Below are 7210 nucleotides of genomic sequence, written 5' to 3' on the forward strand. Positions count from 1 at the left end.
GCCCCGCCCAAGGCTGCGCGGCGCCGCCACGAGCCGCGGCCGGTCCCCGGGCAGATGGCCGGAGAGCACCTCCCCGGACACGTAGCCCAAGGATCCGCCCCCGGGGCACCCCCGCCCCAGAATCGCGCCCACGGCGCCCGGTGCACCCAGCCAGCAGACCAGCCAATCCCAACGCGGATCCACCGGGCGAGGAACCCGTATTTCTGTATTTAAAAAGAAAAAAAATAAATGTTTTAAGACAAACAAAAACATGAAATAAAATGGAAATAATTCAAGGCATTTTTTTTTTGTCAGGGTCAAAATGGGATAAACTAAACTTTAAAAAGTGGTGGATTTTTACTTTCTGTGCCTTAAAACAAAAAATGAAAAGGTATTATAAAAGGAAAAACTGCCTATTTTTTGCATATGGTGCAACCAGAAGTTGCCATTTTCAAAATAAGAGTATGAGCATGTTGGTGTTTTGCACCCAAATGTTTGTTTGACTTGTATCAGTGGTTTCACTCGTCCAGGCTAAAATATATTTGGATTCTCACTCTGATAAAAAAACAAGGCTGATTATATGCAGGAATTTTTGCACACAAATCACAACAAGGTGAGGGTGGTTGAGGTTTTTCTGCAGTCATGTTCTCTGAACCAGGGGTTCTCAACTGCTCTCACCCTGGGACCCACATTTTGACACGGTCATTAAATCATTTTTAATCATTTTTTAGAATTCAACCAACCAAATTTAGTCAAAAATACCTGTTGAAAACACACACAGTATAGTCTTTTTTAAAAAAAAAAACATAAATCTTTTCTTGTGCATCATGTATTTCACAGCATTCCGAAAAGTTTCTTTCAAAATAAAAGACAAGTCCAACATTAGAGACATTTAGTGTTTTTTTTATACCAGCTTTCCGCGACCCACTTTTGGGTCCCGACCCACCGGTTGAGAATAGCTGGTTTAAAACACACTCTTTTATTGTTTCACAAACACTGTACTGATCCATGTCTATCAATGTCTATTAAACAGCACGGTCCTCAAACGCGCTCTTACTTTGAAAATACAACTTCACTTTGCAGAATATGAAAAAAACAGGCAGGTTTTTTAGAAACAGAAATTGAAAATTTATTTATTTATTTTTTTTCATCCCATGAATTTCTATTTTATTTTGTATTTTTTTATTTTTAACCAAGTGGGGATGATATATCGACACGATATTGCAATATTAGAACTTTACGAGATATATCATCTAAGTCAAATAAAAGTATGGTTATTTTTTTAAACTGTAATTTTTTGTCCTTTCCAAACATATTGTGTCGTTATCGTCTACCGTATCGTTATATACTGTATTGCTGCATAAACTATTGTTTCCTATTGTTCTGCCTAAAAGTGCCTGTTCACTGCCTCTTTCCCTCCTGCTAAGCAGGGGGAGGGGCCAGCTGCAAGCCCCTCCCACTTGTGAGTGTGCACACCTGATTCTTTTAATGACACTAACCAGTCACTGTGGGTGAACTGGGGCTAATGGCTCTGCTGGTTTGGCAGCTACAGTGGAAATACTTATTTCCTCTCAAACGGGACTGAACTTTAATGTGAAAAACTCTTTAAATTCCATGTTTGGATGAACATCTCATGGTAAGAGCCTCAATAGTCACGGGTTTATAGAAACTTCTGTTGCTTGGACGGTGCATTCAAACTAATCAGGAAACTTGGATTTTAACATTGTTTAGCATGAAAACTTAAGTTGAATGTGTTTCTTGTTCATTTATTTGTAAAGTTTAGTAAATTGTTTATTGTTTAACAGGCAATTCAGAAGAACAAAAAGTGTTTATTTTAAATTTCAAGTATGAAGTTAATTGTGTAGTTAATACAAATAAGTTAAGATACAATGGTTGAAAGATTTAATAGTTTATAGAACAGTGGTTCTCAAACATCTTTGGTTCAAGTCCCCCTTTCTCTAACTTTTAAATCCAAGAACCCACTTTGTCCGACTACTACTACTTTTTGATCAGCATTTTGTGAAAAAACAACTTTACAGCAGAAATGATGGAATTAATGAGTGATAACACACATTTGAAAGAATCTCATTTTGTAAATAAGTGGAATTAAATGGTATTTAGTGTCTCCTGAATGGATTTATATCTATAGTTTTTATCATTTTTGGTCACCTCCCACTTGGTTTGGAACCAAGTCTCTTGTATTTCATGTTGTAATCAAGATCATTTTGTGTGTGTTTTTTTTTTTTTTGGTGTAATTTTGAGTATTTTGTTGTTGTTTGTCTGTTTTTTTTTTAAGGCCGTGACTATGGATACGTTAAATGTATCCCTAGACTGCCACTACGCAGCGTCCCTCATTGGCCAGTTTAGGTCACGTGACTTAAAGTTCCGTCAGTTGCATTTTAGCTCATATTTATTTTTAGCTACTCCGCTAACCCTTTTATTTTAACCCTAATCCAGGAAATACCCTAAAATGTTTATTTTTGTCATATATGTATTTTTAAAGGTGGAATTTGCCGTGTTAAATATGTTAAAATGAATAAATATATATGTCAATAGTGGGATTCGAACCCACATCAGCAGAAGGAAGAATCCGTGAGTCAGGCACCTAAGACCTCAAAACACAGGTACATTACGCTTATGTAGAAAAGGTTATTTAAATGATTTTATCAGTGAATATTGGCAATCTTTACCTCTAAGCTACATACTGTACATGGCTACATTCTAATGATAATTAAAAAATAGTTTCTGTTGGTGAGCAAACAACGTGTCCTCTGCACAGCCCTGAGTGAACCCACTGGTCAACGCTCATTCCTTCATGACACTTTACACTTTTCCCCCTTTTGCAGCATTTTTATGATAAATATTGAGCTCTACCAACAAGCAGAAAACCACACGCTCTGTAATTTTGGAGATGCTCCATCCGAGCCATCATAATTTAGATCCTTGCACTTACAATTTTCCAGTTTTTGCACACATCAATATTGGACACAAATATCCCCTCGCTGCCAAATATCTGTCCCACAAACTATTAAGCAGGCTCCACAACAACAAACAGGAAGAAGAAACGTATATGTTTACATTTTGTGTAGAGGAAAGAAACAGTGGCAACTTTGAGTGCTCATGCTTCAGATATATATATATATATAAACGGTGTATTAGGGCCACATTAAAATAAAAGAAAAAATCTGGGCACCTCGAGATTATAGTCATAATATTTGGGGAATAAAGTTGTAATTTTATGAAAATAAAGTTGTCATTTTATGAGAATAAAGGCGCATCTTAGGAAAATTTTCATTTCAGGAGATTGAAAACATTATTTCAAGTTAAATGTCGTAATATTTCGAGATTAAAGTCGTAATAATTTTATGAGAATAAAGTCATATCTTAATAGTCATAATTTTATGAGATTAAAAAAACCTAATATTTCAAGATTAATGTCATAATATTTGGAGATTGCCATGATATTTCAATATTACAGTCAAAATTTTATAAGAATAGTCATATTTTGATAAAATCGTAATTTTGAGAATAAAAACATAATATTTCAAGATTGAAGTTGAGAATAAAGTCGTATTTTAATAAAATCATACTTTTTTAAAATTACAAACATATTTTGAGATTTAAGTCGTAATGTTTCGGAGATTTAAGTCATCATTTTATGAGAATTAAATTGTCTTAATAAGATCGTAATTTTATGAGAATTAGCTCTTAATTTCATCAGATTAAAGTCATGATAATTTTAGATTCAATTTGTAATATTTCGAGAATAAAGTTGTTATTTTGGGATTAAAAACAAATATTTCAAGATTAATGTCATAGTATTTTGAGATTATGGTCATTTTATGAGAACAAAGTTTTATCTTAATAAAATCGTCATTTCATGAGAATAAAGTCATAATTTTATCAGATTAAAGTCGTAATATTTTTAGATTAAATGTGTCATATTTCAAGAATGAAGATGTTATTTTTTGAGATTAAAAACATAATGTCTCAAGATTAGTGTCATAATATTTCGTGATTTCAATCGTAATATTTTGAGAAGAATAGCCATAATTTTATGAGAATAGTCGTAATTTTATCAGATTAAAGTTGTAATATTTTTAGATTATACATTTTTTTGTTCTTTCCTTGTGTAATTTTCATTTTATTGTGTTAATGACTTATAAGTTAGTGTTTTAAAATGGTTTAAATGTATTTATTTGTCACCATGACAGTAGTCACTATTTATTTTTTCCATTTCATCATTGCCTTTTAACTTCTCCTTCTGTCATTTCCTGATGACATTTAGTTTAGAGGAAATTGCAAAGTGGATGCAGAATAAAACTATTTTATTTCCATTTCTTGTAGAGATATGTTAGTGTTACTTCCTCTACTGATAGATTTTACTGACCTTGTCTCACTCATATTTTACATGTTCCTTTATACTCTTGTTACCTGGCAACAGAAAGCTGTCATTTAGCTTCCATGACCTCACTGCACCTTCAGCGCTTTTTATTGCATTTCTCACCAATTCCTCCATTGCTCTTCTATGTAAGTGATTCACCCAGTCCGGGGCGGTTTCAGCACTGGTTTCAGTCACGGTGAGGAAAAATGAAGTGAATAGATCCAGGGGTGGACTGGGACAAAAATTATCAGCTGTTATTAAGTGAGTGATTCTCAACATGTGGCTCTTTGTCTTATTTTTAATTATTATTCCCCCAGAAAACCTTAAAAAGCAGAAACTTTTGAACCCCTTTTTACTCATTTCCTTTGTCCCATTTTTGCCCCTTTTCAAAAAGTTCTGACACCTTTCTTGATTCATTTTGGCCAATTTTCATCCAAATAAGATAACTTTTGCCCAATAAATACCACTTTTTTCCTTTTTACCCTACATTTTGCCTTTTTTTGTTGCACATTTTTACCCTTTTTTTACTATTATTTGCCCTTTTTTACTATTGTTTGCCACATTTTGCTCATTTAGGCTACCTTTAGCCATTACCTGGTTCCTCTTTAGCCTCAGGAATGCAGAGAAACTTCATTAGTTCAAGAACATGGTCAATACCTACCTTTTCAAATGAGCTTTTAACTAATTACTTATTCATTTTAAGATTGTTATCTTTTATGCTTTTATAGTTTTAGTGTTTCCTCTTTTGAACCATTTTTGGCCACCTGTTGCCATGTTTACCTTCACTAACTCGCCAAAAAAAATCTAGTGGACCGAACCGGGCCCACTTTGGGTTGACAGTCCACGGGTATGCCCGGTATGCCAGGTGGCCATTCCACCCCTGTATACACCCTTAACCGGATGCCTGTCATCCGGTTAAGTTGGATGCGCTAAATCTTGCATCCTCAGCATCCCTGTCACCCATTGGGGGATGCGGGGGATGTGACGCCTGCACTTTCATAAAAACAAAAATTGATCCCCTTCCCTTTTTTCAGAGGGATTCATTGTTGAAAATGTATCCCGTTTGATTGATTGGTGATTAAGCAAATCACAGCCAGCCATTTGACAAAGCCGCCGTTCCCAGAAGATAAACAGAGTTGACAGCGATGAGTAATATGGTCCAAAAGTGGCAAACGTGGCAAGAAAAGAGTGGAAAGTGACTAAAATGGGCCAAAAGCAGTCAAGAAGGGCCAAACAAATTGACCAAAAAATGGAAACATGGTGGTATGTAATGGCAAAAGGTAATTTAGATGAGCAACATTTGGCAAACAATAGTGAAAAAGGTCAAAAAATGTGAAACAAAAACAGGCAAAATGTTTGGGAAACAAGTGTTATTTATTGGGCCAAATGTAGCTTATTTGGATGAAAAGTGGCAAAAATTTGGTTAAAGAATCAACAAAAATTGGATGTCAAAAACAATTTAAAAAAATTATGAAAAAGGGTATTTATTGGCAAAGGGTATAGCTTAAATCTGAAAAAAACTGAACATAGTCAAATTGTTTGGAAAAGTGGCAAAAATGGGACAAAGGAAGTTGCAAAATAGCCAAAGAAAAATGTAAAAGGGGTTAAAAAGTCCCTATTTTAAGGTTTTCTGGGGGATTAATAATTACAATTAAGACAAAGAGCCACATGTTGAGTACCACTGACTTAATAAAAGCTTTATCATGGTTTTAGTAAATCAATGTAATAAAATAAAATGGGAGTTGACCGTTGGCCTTCCCTTAGAACACCCTCACTTTTAAAATCACTGCTACACCCCCTGTCTGTCAGTATCAGGCAAAAACAAAAAACAAAAATTCATTTTGCAACGTTCAAAGACTCTTTCATGCAACAAAAAAGAAAAGAAAAAGAAGAGGAATGGTGTTGCACAATCGGCTGATGAAACGTCTACTGAACCAAACTATTTGAGATATTATTTCTTGGTTAACATCAGCGCTTTAACCTTCATGTTCTTTCATTGGATGCACCTGAGTGGAGATGAGATGAAAAAGGTATCGCTCATTACTGTATATTGATTCTCCTCATTCACGGTGGATGATGAAGACGAATCTAAAAGACATCAAAAGACTTGAACGAGACTAAGTACATTACAGCCTGCAGATCAATAGAAGGAGCTTTTTCGTAACGCAGACCTTCATTTTGTTTCGGGGTTTGTGGGTGATGAGCCTTGACATTTTCCCACTCTTAAACTATATCTATAACAAAAATCCCAACGTGGTGCTGCTTTCCTCAGATGTAATCACACATCACGCAAGCTTTGATAAGAAAGTAGCGAAAACCAACGGAATCAATACAGTTTCTTAGCTTCTACATTGGTTTGTTGTCACAGACTGAGTTTACTTCATACTGAGATCGATTATGAGCATATATGCGCATGCAACCCTAACCCTAACTTAATCCAACATACTAATATAACTCGTGTCTGTTCACTTTAAAAACAAAAATCAACAAAAATTAGTTTTTTTTTTAGCAAAAATGTATTTTCCGGTAGTGAAAATGTGTGTATATATATATATGCTTAGTCCGTAACACTCAAATTTGACAACACAGCGTTTCACTACTTTCTTACACTAGTTTATGGTAAAACAGATCTGTTAGCTGATTGCTATGCTAATAAGCCACTTAATAATTAGTTGCATACAGTTGGGATAGATTCAGAGTCTCCACACTGGCAAGACAACTGGACTATAGAGGCAAGAGGTTTCCCTTAGCAGTGGTGGACGCACTGGTCAGCAGAATGGTGAGACTTGTCATCAAGGTTCCAGGACTAGGTAGAGAAGTGCAGGTCCAGCGTATCTCACTTGGTTC

Source organism: Gouania willdenowi, chromosome 21 (genome assembly GCF_900634775.1).
Source record: "Gouania willdenowi chromosome 21, fGouWil2.1, whole genome shotgun sequence".
In the NCBI taxonomy this organism is placed as follows: domain Eukaryota; kingdom Metazoa; phylum Chordata; class Actinopteri; order Blenniiformes; family Gobiesocidae; genus Gouania; species Gouania willdenowi.